The 12,573-nt window shown below is 39.6% G+C and overlaps 1 protein-coding gene and 1 non-coding gene across 5 annotated transcripts in view; both read left to right on the top strand.

Annotated features, from left to right (window-relative positions):
* Positions 1–12,573, top strand: part of FGF14 (fibroblast growth factor 14) — a 685,979-nt gene that overhangs the window by 613,846 nt on the left and 59,560 nt on the right. The window lies entirely within an intron of this gene.
* On the top strand, positions 9,832–9,996 carry LOC135272989 (U1 spliceosomal RNA). The gene has a single exon (XR_010340892.1). It is a non-coding gene; the product is annotated as a U1 spliceosomal RNA (small nuclear RNA).

Here is a 12,573-nt window from a genome sequence, read left to right as displayed (position 1 = left end):
CTAGTTTTGAACTTGATCACATTCAAAGTAAGCAAGGAAGGCAAGCATGTAATGTTCAAGTCACATTAAAAGAATTGATTTCGTCTCTCTTACAACATGCTTTGGGTTCATAATAAATTAATTAATCCAGCATTCTATCTCAAAAATGCCTCTTTTTATTGCACTAGTAGATATTTCAAGATTTTCTTCCATGCTTACACATGTGTACGTTTCCTGGAGGGAAGATGCTGATTACAGTCCCTAAAATTAATTTTCGCATGCACAGTCTTCATTATCAGTTAATTGCTCTAATCTGACAGAGGCAGTCTGGACAGGGAAGTCAGAAAGCAGACATTTCAACAACCTCAAATTAGCTGGGTGGTTATCCCCTATCACTGGGGCACTCAGCCCTGGAATACCTACACTCTATGTCTTGCTGGTAGAGCCGCCCTGTGATTTCAGAAAGAAAAAAAAAAGAGACAGGGGTCAGGTACAGTGGCTCACGCCTGTAATCCCAGTACTTTGGGAGGCCAAGGCAGGTGGATTACCTAAGGTCAGGAGCTTGAGACCAGCCTGACCAACATGGCAAAACCCTGTCTCTACTAAAAATACAAAAATTAGTCAGGTGTGGTGAGGCATGCATTAATCCCAGATACTCAGGAGGGTTAGGCATGAGCATCACTTGAACCTGGGAGGCAGAGTTTGCAGTAAGCCAAAATCATGCCACTGCATTCCAGCCTGGGAACAAGAGCTAAACTCTATCTCTAAATAAATAAATAAATAAGTAATTGAAAACAGCCTGGCGAACAGAAAATCAAACACCACATGTTCTCACTCATAATATTCTCACTCATAGGCGGGTGTTGAACAATGAGAACACATGGGCACAGGGAGGGGAGCATCACACACTGGAGTCTGTTGGAGGGGGCAGGGCAGGGACAGTGGGGGGGTGGGGAGGTCGGGGAGGGATAATATGGGGAGAAATGCCAGATGTAGGTGACGGGGGGATGGAGGCAGCAAACCACATTGCCATGTGTGTACCTACGTAACAATCCTGCATGATCTGCACATGTACCCCAAAACCTAAAGTACAATTTAAAAAAAAGTCTAGAATGTAGTTTTGGATATTAATACCAACATCACATTTGGCTAATAACATTATACCATAATAAAAAAAAAAGAAAAAGAAAACAGCCTGGCATTTCTGTGTGATTTAAGCTTCTTAGTGGACGGAGGTGAGTAACAAGGTGAAAAGAAACGCCAAACCCAAGCACAGTTCCACACATTGCTGGGATAACAGCAGAAGAGACTGGAAGTATGCTTACATATCACTATGGTTGGGTGGAGGCTGGGAGGCACCTAGGAAGAGGACAGAAAAGAGGACAGGATGTCTGCTACCTAGAAAGAAATGCAGCTGACATGCTCTGAGGAGAGGCAGTCAGTCATCACAAAGCACAGCAAGTTTCTCCTAAGAACCACATAGGGTTATGCATTGAGGAAACAGAGCTGCTTGCATGGGTTTGTAACCCAGTGGGAAAACAGATGAGTCAAATTACAATTAAAATATGGTATAAGGAACACTGTAATAAAGGCAAGTGAAGAGAGTTATGAGATCCATAAAAATGACAACTAACTGAGTTTAAGGGATAAAACAGCGGGTCATCCATTCATTCATATGACAATAATCATAAAAATGGACAGTGACAGCTACTCGATATGCTTTCAAAGCACGTTCATACAGAGTTTAACTTTATTACAACAGTATTTGAAATCAGGGAAAGTATTGTTGACTTAGTTTTACGATATATTCTTGGACAATGTGTTGAAGGGTACATTATTAGTTTGTAACATGGATGATGTTTTCTGAATTATAGTCTAGTTTTTTTTTTTTCACATTGCTTATTATATAGTTTGAATGAGCACTTGGAAATAAACAGCAGAATTAGCCTTGGATTTTACATCTTAGATAATACATAGCAGAGTGGGATTGGGAAGATGAGATAGATTGTATATTAAAAGGTCGGACAGGATTAAATAGCTGCCCGATGTGACTCATCAGTGTTGACCTCCCTAGCTTGTATGTTCAGAAAATCTATCATGGAAACAGTTGGTTCTTTTTAAGTTTCTTAAAAGGTACAACACCATCCAACTTCCAGCAGCCTATATAAATGCTGTATGGTTTAATTGTCAGCAGCCATAAGAGAAAACTCAATAATCAGATTAACTGGAAAAAGAAAAGCATTGTGGGTTGAATTCTGCCTCCTTCCCTTGAAATCACTGAGGCTATGTTGAAGTCCTAAACCCCAATGTGATTGTCTTTGAAGATAAGGCCTTTAAGAAGGTAAGGAAATCAAAATGAGTTAATTAGGGTGGGCCCTAATCCAGTTTGACTGGTGTTTTTACACAAAGAGGAAATTAGGACACAGGCATGTACAGAGGGGAGACCTGTGAAGATACAGGGGAGGATGACCAACGAGAAGAGGAGAAGGCTCAGGAGGGAACAACCCTGCTAACACTTAGACTTCCGTAGACCTTAGACTTTCTTGGACTGTGAGGAAATGTACATTTCTGTTGTTTAGTCTCCCCGCCCCCTACCCCTCCCACTGTGATATTTTATTATGACAGCCCTAGAAAACTAATACAAAAAGTATTTTCTCTTCATCGTCAAGAATCATCAGAAATCTCTAGGCAAATAATTAAGTCTTTGCCTATGTAAAAATCCCTGTTCTCATAGATTAATGGGAGAAAACAAAACAGAATAGGTAGTTCATGATGACAGACAGACCTAGTGAAGACAAGTTCATTTAGAATTCTGTGAGATGAGGTAGAAGATGTGGTCTAATCTGTGAGCTGGTGCCTTATTCCCAGCACATCAGACCAGCAATGGGCACTTTGGTGGTTGTGAGCAGCCAGCTCTGATGGTTGGTATAGAGAAAGGGTGACATCCAGTGGCTGGTTCTATCTGCTAGGCTCCTGGACACCGACTCAGGGTGTGTGCCAGATGACAGAGAAGGGTCTTTAGGAGCATGGATTAATCTTATGTCCAGTTTAGTTCCTGGCAGGTAACAATGAAACTTGGGCAAGATGCAGTGATCACTTGATGCTCTAAAACATGGGGAGTAGGGTCCATGGAGTTATTATAGAACATTAAGAATACACTGATAGCAGAGAGGAAGTACTATAAATTAATCTTCAATATTCCTTACACTTGATTCTCTCTACCCCCTAGAAAAGACTAAAAAATGATTTATGGAAGGGAAAAAGCCCTCTAAACACATATAATACTATCAGGCCAGTGACCTTGATAATAGAATAAGGTTACAATACATAATGTATCTTATTTTAAAGATAGATAGATATTGATAATAGATAGAAAGATAGATAGATAGATAATGTATCTTAGTTTAAACTTAAAGTTTAACTTGTAATACCCAGTTACTAATATCAAGAATGGCTTAAAATGACATTTAGAGCTGCAAAACCTATATACATCAAGTTTCCTAGCACTTAGATAATATTGTTTTATTTTATAGTTTCTCATTGCTTTTGCTTTATTTTTTAATTTATTTTTGTTTTGTGTTTAACTTCGAGAGAAGGTAGGCTTTGAAACTTTGGATATTTTAATAGAGGCTGTCATCATCAACTGGGGTTGCTAACCCTCACCGCAAATATTCTCTACAAAGCAGAGAGAAGGCATGCTCTCTGCCTTTGAATAATTTACATATCTATATATAATTTTTAAAATATTAAAACTAAAGATATACCAATGTCACATCCGTGTATGCATTGTATTTGGAAGAGGTGTGCTTTTATGTGTCAGATTTAATGACTGCACCTCTCATCCTGCTCAAATAGAAAGAGTATCTAGGAGACAATGTGAGAAGACACTGAACACATTTTAGCAGATGTGGGGTTGGTTGTTTCCTCTTCATGTGGAACAGCATAAATAAAGCTAGAAGTGATCCTGGGAACTATGCATGAACTCGATGGCTGGAGCCCCTTTCATGACCTCACTAGCCTACTGTTACAGCCACCTTAGCATCTGATACGTCTCTCTTGGTCCCATAGATTGCATGTACAATGATATGAGTGATGTGCCAAAGCAAAGATCAAGTCTAATTCTTCAACACTGCATGCCTATTGTCTTAAACAAGACAAGACACATAGCAAGTGTTTAATAAATACATGCTGGCTCTGAAAAGCCATGGGTAAAACTGACAATTGTGACAAGAGAAAGATTAGATGGGAGTGGACACATAGGTGGGGAATGGGAAGATTATATTCAGTATATGTTACAATTCAAACATTGAAAGGATTAAATAATCTTCAGAATGACATCAATTAAACTTTACATAAGACTGAAATCTAAATGGAAGAAAGGGTAATATTAGAACGTAAACAAGAAATTTGCTCCCTGGAGCACAAATATGCTAATGGTGTTTCCTGGAATTGAGCAATGTGGCAGCCCAATCAGAAATGGCTTCATGAAGGTGGGTCATAAGCAGAGCCTTGTGGGATCTGAATAAAACTGAGAGAAGAAGAAACTATATTCCCCAAAATGATCATAATGTAGAAAATGTTCTGGCAGCAAAAATGAGTAGGACATATTTAGAAGACTTCTCTGAACTGGAAGATGTTAAAGAATAGTAGAAGTTAAGATCAAAAGGTCTGTTGGGACCCCATTGTAGATAGCTACTTCCAAGCTGTGGTGTTAAAACTTTGAATGTGGGCATGACTTGCTGAAAAAACTTTAAGGAATATCAATTTGGTACTAATGTACCAGATAAATTATAATAGGGGAAACAAGAAACAGAGAGATCCATCAAGAAGCCACTGCAGGGTTACAGTAACCAAAACAGCATGGCTTTGGTACAAAAACAGACACAGAGACCAGTGGAACAGAACAGAGAACCAGAGATGAGACTGCACATGTACAACTATCTGAACTTTGACAACCGTAACAAACAAAAAAAGTAATGGAGAAAGGATTCCTTGGTCAACAAATGGTGCTGGGATAACTGGCTACCCATATGCAGAAGATTAAAACTGGGCCCCTTTCTTGCACCATATACAAAAATTAACTCAAGATGGATAAAAGACTTGAATGTAAAATGCAAAAGTGTAAAAACCAAAGAAGACAACCTAGGCAGTACCATTTAAGACAGTGTCTGCAAAGGCAAAGATTTCATGACAAAGATGCCAAAAGCAGTTGCAACAAAAGCAAAGATTGACAAATAGGATCTAATTAAACTTAAGAGCTTCTGCCCAGCAAAAGAAACTATCAGCAGAGGAAACAGGCAACATAGAGAATGGAAGATAATTTTTGCAAGCTATACATTCAACAGAGGTCAATATCTAGCAGCTATAAAGAGCTTAAAAAATTTACAAGAAAAAAATGGCATTAAAAAGTGAGCAAAGGACATGAGCAAACACTTTCCAAAAGATGACATACATGCACCGACAATCATATGAAGAAAAGCTCAACATTACTGATCATTAGAGAAATGCAAATCAAAACCACGGTGAGATACCACCTAACAACAATCAGAATGGCTATTACTAAAAAGTCAAAAAATAACAGATGCTGGCGAGGTTGTAGAGAGAAAAAATGCTTATACACTGTTTGTGGGAGTGTAAGTTAGTACAACCATTGTGTAAGACAGAGTGACAATTCCACAAAGACCTAAAGACAGAAATACCATTTGACTCAGCAATCCCATTACCACAGGGATTATAAATCGTTCTATTATAAAGACACATGCAGGTGTATGTTCATTGCAGCACTATTCACTAGAGCAAAGACATGCAATCAACCTAAATGCCCATCAGTTGTAGGCTGGTTAAAGAAATGTAGTACACATACACCACAGAATACCAGGCAGCCATGAAAAAGAATGAGGTGATGTCCTTGGCAGGAACATGCATGGAGTTGGAGGCCATTATCCTCAGCAAACTAATGCAGGAACGGAAAACCAAATACCACATGTTCTCTCTTATAAGTGGGAGCCAAATTATGAGAATTCATGGACACACAGAGGGAAACAACAGACACTGAGGGGAAGTCAGACACTGAGGCTTTTCAGAGGGTGAAGGGTGGGAGGAGGGAGAGAATCGGAAAAAGTAACTAACGGGTTCTAGTCTTAATGAATACTTGGTGATGAAATAATCTGTACAACAAACCCCCATGACACAAGGTTACCAATGTAACAAACCTGGACATGTACCTGTGAACTTAAAAACTAAAAAGCAAAATAAAACAACAAAAAAGCAGCTATTATAGCATTTGAGGTGTGAGTGCACATGTATTTGAAATATACTGGCAGTGAAAATAGTAAATTTGATATAAATACAAGATATAGGCAAATTTAAGAAAGAATTAATAGGATATAACAATTATTTGGCCACGTAATTAAATATGGCTAATGCTTAGCACCTGGAAGTGAAAATTTAGGACAAGGAGCCAGATGGGGACACAGAGTAATATTGACTTTGAGTACATAATAAAAAGAACCCAAAGTGAGAATATTCACTAGACATTTGGAGACAGGATGGAATTCAAACTGAAGGTCAGTCATAGAAATGCAAAATTAAGGTTATGAAGTCATCAAAAAGAATAAGCTCTTTATAGACCAAAAAGAACGTGTACAGAATTTTAAGGGGTACCTTTATCCAAGGGAAGCTGGAAAGACAGAGAGCCAGAGAAAAATGTAAGCATAGTAGGCTTTATCGAGTCAATTGCAGGTTTGGCTCTTTGCTTATGTAAACATTCATTTAATTATTTCTCTTGTCCCAGCTGCTGAATCAATTACCTTGTAATATTAACCACTTAACTAAAAATCAGCAAAGTCTATAAACTCTCTAAGCTTCTTTGAAAACTATTTTACATCTGTGTTATGTAGAGACAAAATTATCGAATTTGGATTCTAAAACCCAGGGCTTAAATGCTGGCAGTCACTTTCTAAGTGTATATCTTTAGATTAGACAAGTTTAGAGTGGGCAATTTAAATTCTAAAATCAGAGGCTTCAGCTCTAAAATGAGAATGAAAGATACTCCATAATAATAATTAAATGAGACAATACAGTTAACAGAACTACGTCAGGGCTCTGCCACATACCATGCTAGTTCCTGACTCTTTCCTGTTTTTTTTAGAAAATATAACCAGGGAGAGTCCACTATTCCATATATGCGTGACACTCATGTGTTCATTTAGTCTTTGGGTTTCTATCATGGTTAGGCGCTGCTCTGATGCTGAGAATACAGTAGAAAAAAGACAACATCCAGTCTTCCTGAGGCCAGAGACTAGTGGAAGGAAGACTAGTGGAAGAAACCCTGAACTGAAAATACACAGAAATTCAGGCAGTGATAAACTCTTTGAAATAAAATAGAGTAGAATAAGAGAATGGCAAGATCAATTTGGTAAGGCTCAAGGGGCACACATCCTTGACTGAAATCAGTGACAGAAAGAGAGAGAGCAGGGGGAGCAGGGAGAGCATGCCATGGAAGGACGCTTGGGAATGGAAAACATGTGGGGTGGACAGCAAGTGTAAGAACCATGAGGTGGCCATCAGTGGCATATGTGAGGATCATTAGGAAGATGGACACGTGTAGCTGACGTGGCACACACACAGAATAGAGGCAGAGTGGTCGGCAGTGGGAAGGCCATGCAGGTCTACTGGCCATGGGAAGACACTGGAGATCTTAGAGCAAGGAACCCTCTGCTTTGGAGGAAAGTAAGAGTTCCTAAATTCAGTTAAAGAAATGCTTGTTAAACCCCTGCATTGCGCTTCTCCGTGCCCTTGATCTCCCCTACCCCATAGCCTGTGTATCAATGCTGTGCGATGAGTTGTGTTTTGGGTGAACTGCACAAAGATCCTTCAAAGTTTGAAGAAAGTTGGAAAAAGAACTGTCTTAAAGGTTTAATAAGGATTTCTTAAAGAAAAAAAGAAAAAGAATAAAGACATGTCAAGTGCACCACCCCTTTCCCCACCCGACTTCAAAGAGAAAATCCCACTGTCTGTCATTATACACAGTGTCATTTAGACAAAGACACGGGCCATGGCAAGCCAATGGTGGAGATTTTGACTTCACGTTGAAGAATAAAAGTAGCAAAGGCGTTAAGTTGTAGATTGACATCTTTAGATTGGCATTGGCATAGTGAATTCATTTTTTTAATGCTGCCAGAATTTCTTAGAAAAAAAAATTAAAGCATATGGTGATTCACAAGAGCCTGCTGGAAAATTATAAAATCAGCAGCCGTATTTCTGGCTGCTGAGATCCTCTGAACAACAACTGCCTTCAAAAGATAGAGGGTAGCAAAGGAACCAAGGGTGCCTTTCTAATGCTACATGGTTCGTAGTATTTTACAACTTGTTTCCCTTTAGCTAGTACTGGCAGTTCTAGCAATCCAACAAGCGAGGCACCTTATTAATAATTATTTATTTTAGCCATATTCCAACTTTAAATAGTAAGTATTATACCACCACCACTCTATCCATTCCAGATACCCAAACTGACACTCAGGGATACTGAGTGAATTGCCCAGTGCCACTCAGTTAAGAAGTAGCTGAATCAAAACCTGCATTTGGGACCATTGGATTTCAGAGTCTATGCCCTTGATACCTTACCATAGAACCACAGAGAAAGGAGGTTTTTCAGGGCATGATACTTACTGAAAATAAAAAGATACAACTTAAATTTGTGCAAGAAAAAATTACTAGAGGAAGACATGATCCATGCAGTTTCTCTCAGTGATTCTATATAACATTATTTCCTAGAAAATAGGGCGCTAGTTGTTCCTTTTGTAAATATAATAGTCAAAACGTTTTACCATTGGGACACATTAAAAATGTCAAATTGGCTAGGCATGGTGGCTCACACCTGTAATCCCAGCACTTTGGGAGGCCAAGGCAGGTGGACCACCTGAGGTCAGGAGTTCGAGACCAGCCTGACCAACATGGAGAAACCCCATCTCTACTAAAACTACAAAATAAGTTGGGAGTGCTGGCACATAGCTATAATGCCAGCTACTCGGGAGGCTGAGGCTGGAGAATCGCTTGAACCCAGGAGGCGGAGGTTGCAGTGAGCCAAGATCGTGCCATTGCACTCTAGCCTGGGCAACAAGAACAAAACTCTATCTCAAAAAAAAAAAAAGTAAAATTACCATTGGACCTTATATGAACATATTAAGATAATAATGATAGTAGAGTTTTCAGTGCAATATTCAGATCAATAGTTTAAACCCCAAATATTTATAGCTTCAGATTAGATGTATGCAGATTCATTGAGTCATACATCATTTATGTGTTGTTTACATTTTGAGAAATATTTCAAAATGGAATTTATATAAATTTAAACATGCAATGGTTTTACGTAAAAATACTGTTAAATCACATTTTCCCCTTAATTGTTATTTCCTGGAAATGTGTCTGAGTCACCGAAATATTAATACCATGAAAGAAGTGAACCTTACTAGGCTTTCAGTATCAGGTTTGCTGTTGGTTTTTGGCTATTGTGAAACTATATTCTGATTTCCAAATTAGGAAGGAACCTGTATTATAGTTAATATGAACACGTGACATATTTGTCTGCCTGACTTTTGATCCCAGCTGCACCCTCTGGCCTTTTCAAATGATTCTTTATTATCACATAAAGATAAGGGGAGGTGAGATAACTAACAGAAGTAATTCAGGATTAGGAGGCCAGGGAGGGCAGATAACATGGTGCTTTGACATCTTCTGGGACATTTCAGTCACTTACTTTGTTAAGTGATAGATCTCACTAGAAGTGAGGTAGAATATAACAAATCCGTGTTTGTTGGGCATATTTTATGAAAACAGTGAAATTCACAGACTGGTCTTACCTGGCAGGGGAGATGGTGTGATCATGAAAGTGGTTTTTCCCAGGGTGAGCTTACCCATTACATTCTGTTATGCCGACCCCCATGATTTCCCCAAATGTGGGAAACTCACTCGGCTGCTTAGTGTGTGGTAGTGGGGACTGTGTCATGCTCTCCCCGGATGTCAGTTTTTTTTATAAAAACGAAAACAACTGGTCTCAGATATTTTGAACGAAACAAGTAGAAGCTGTTTTCTTTAAAAAATTACAAGCAGTGTCTATCTATAGATACATATATATTCACACATGCACGTAAGAACACACAACCATAGCAAAGCCCATGCTATCATCTATAAACACTACTTAGAGAAGGGGAGAGATTGTGTGGGCCAAAAGGGCCAGGTGGGGCAGAACCTAAGAGGACCTTGAGCATGACAAACAATTGACCATGGGAAGCAGGAGAGGAGGAGGAGGACGTTACAGTCGGTGACCATAGCATAGGTAAAAGCAAAACACGTGCCAGTGAGCGTACTGTATACATCATTCAGCAAGGAGCCCTGCCTGACTGCCAGGAAGAGGCTGCCTGCAGGTATGGCAGAGAAGACCATCAGTTGCAAGCTGAGGCATGGCAAGGGAGGTTTAGGCTTGCTCCAATAGGTGAGCTACTTACACAAGGAGAGCCATGATGGAAGTGCTGCTGCGACATTCACATGGTGTGGGTTGTACTGGCAAGAGGTGGACAATAGGCTGGCTTAGTGATGGCAATGGGTATCTTCAGATGAGAAAAATGTGAGTAAGATTTCAAAAAAAAAAGATCAACAGAAATGAACTGTATTGAACACTAAGCTAGTCTAGGCAGACAGTGCCAAATGGGTAGAATAACATTAGAACCACATAGTAAATAATTTGGCAGCCCAGACTTTATTTGCCTCATTGACTGAAGGAAGTATCCCAACCATTTGATTTACCAGGCACGCTAATGAAGTTGCTCAAGGATATGCTTCCCTGCATATGTTAAATAACAATTTCATTGCAGTGTGCATATAGATTCTTCCCCTCTGGGTGTTTTGTTTTGTTTTGTTTTTTGTTTTGTTTGAGACAGAGACTTGCTCTTTTCGCCTAGGCTGGAGTGCAATGGTGCGATCTTGGCTCACTGCAGCCTCCACCTCCCAGGTTCAAGCAATTCTCCTGCCCCAGCTTCCAGAGTAGCTGGGATTACAGACACCTGCCACACACTCAGCTAATTTTTTGTATTTTCAGTAGAGATGGGTTTTTACCATGTTGGTCAGTCTGGTCTCGAACTCCTGACCTCTGGTGATCTACCCACCTTGGCCTCCCAAAGTGCTAAAATTACAGACATGAGCCACTGTGCCCAGGCCAGATTCTTCCCTTCTGGGGTCTTATAGGGCATTTGGGGTTTAAAGGAAGTTTAAAATCTCTCCCTAACCTTGAGATTAAAATAATGTTATTTTATATTCAAAACTTTCTCCTGCACATAGCAGATAATTAATGTAATTGAAAGAGATTTGATTCCCAGATGTTTATGTATTTGTGATCCCAAAGGCTTCCCTCGGGGAGTCATTCTCATTTGCAGTTAGCGACACAATGAAAGGACAGCCTCAAAGCAGGCAAACAGTGTCAGTTAAATTCAGATGTCAAACCTGGGTTTTGGTGACAGTCCTGGAGTGTAACATAGTTATGCTAGCTCTCACATCATCTTCTGAATTTTGCCAATTATGATATTACCAGACTGCCTAACAAAGGCTGGCATCTTAACAAATGATCATTCTTACTCTTACTCCATTACTCACTAGTGGCAGAATACAACCATTTGCAACAAAAGAAGTTTGCACTGACTCCCATCAAGAGAAGTCTAAGTAGAAGAGGGGCTACAAAAGATAAGACAAATGCTAAGTGCTTGCCAAAGGCCCTGTCTTCTAATACCACCCCCTTCGAGATTACTATTACAACATATGGCTTTTGGGGGAATAAAACATTCAGGTAATAGCTCTATACAAAGCCTGAAAAGACACACTTTTCCTTTTGAAATAGCTGCAATTAGAAGCCAAATAGCAAAGGTTTTGGGAGGTGATTAGGTCATGAGAGTGAAGCCTTCATGAATGGGATTAACAACTTCATTTTTAAAAAGACCTGAGAGACACCCCTTGCCCTTTGCATCATGTAAAGACACAGCAAGAAGGCATTGCCTATGAAATGGAAACCCTCACCAAAACCTGAATTTGTCAGTGCCTTGAACTTGAACCTCCCAGTCTCCAGAACTGTGAGAAATAAATTTCTGTTGTTTAGAAGCCACCCAATTCACAGTATTTTGAATTTACAAAGAATACCAAATGTACTAAGACAGTATTGCGTAGAAATGACCAGAAGACTCAAAAGAGTAGCTATAGAACATGTTTCGTGTGACCAGATCTCAGCACTGGGATGTGCTTTGGAAAAAGCATGGGTTTTGTTCTGCAGCTGGGATTTTCTTATGCTCTTGTTGCCTTTCTATGACTCTGGCTGGAGCTGTGGCCTTCTTCTACATTTTGAAGGAGACAGCCTCAAAGGCTGCCTTTTGCCAGCTGAGATCTGACACTGATTTGATAAATTGAAAGGGGATTTAGCCTATTGTCCCAGAACTGAGGATGGAGTCCCTGAATGGCAAGCTTTAGAAGAAAATACAGTTCCAGCGATTATCCATGTGTGCCCTGTATGCTGCCTTGAGAAATGCATCCTAACGATTATGGCTTCAAGTTAAG

Source organism: Aotus nancymaae, unplaced genomic scaffold (genome assembly GCF_030222135.1).
Source record: "Aotus nancymaae isolate 86718 unplaced genomic scaffold, 86718_ANA_hifiasm-v0.15.2.pri h1tg000161l, whole genome shotgun sequence".
Taxonomy (NCBI): domain Eukaryota; kingdom Metazoa; phylum Chordata; class Mammalia; order Primates; family Aotidae; genus Aotus; species Aotus nancymaae.
Note: the sequence above shows the minus strand (reverse complement) of the source record. Positions and strands in the feature narration are given on the sequence as shown.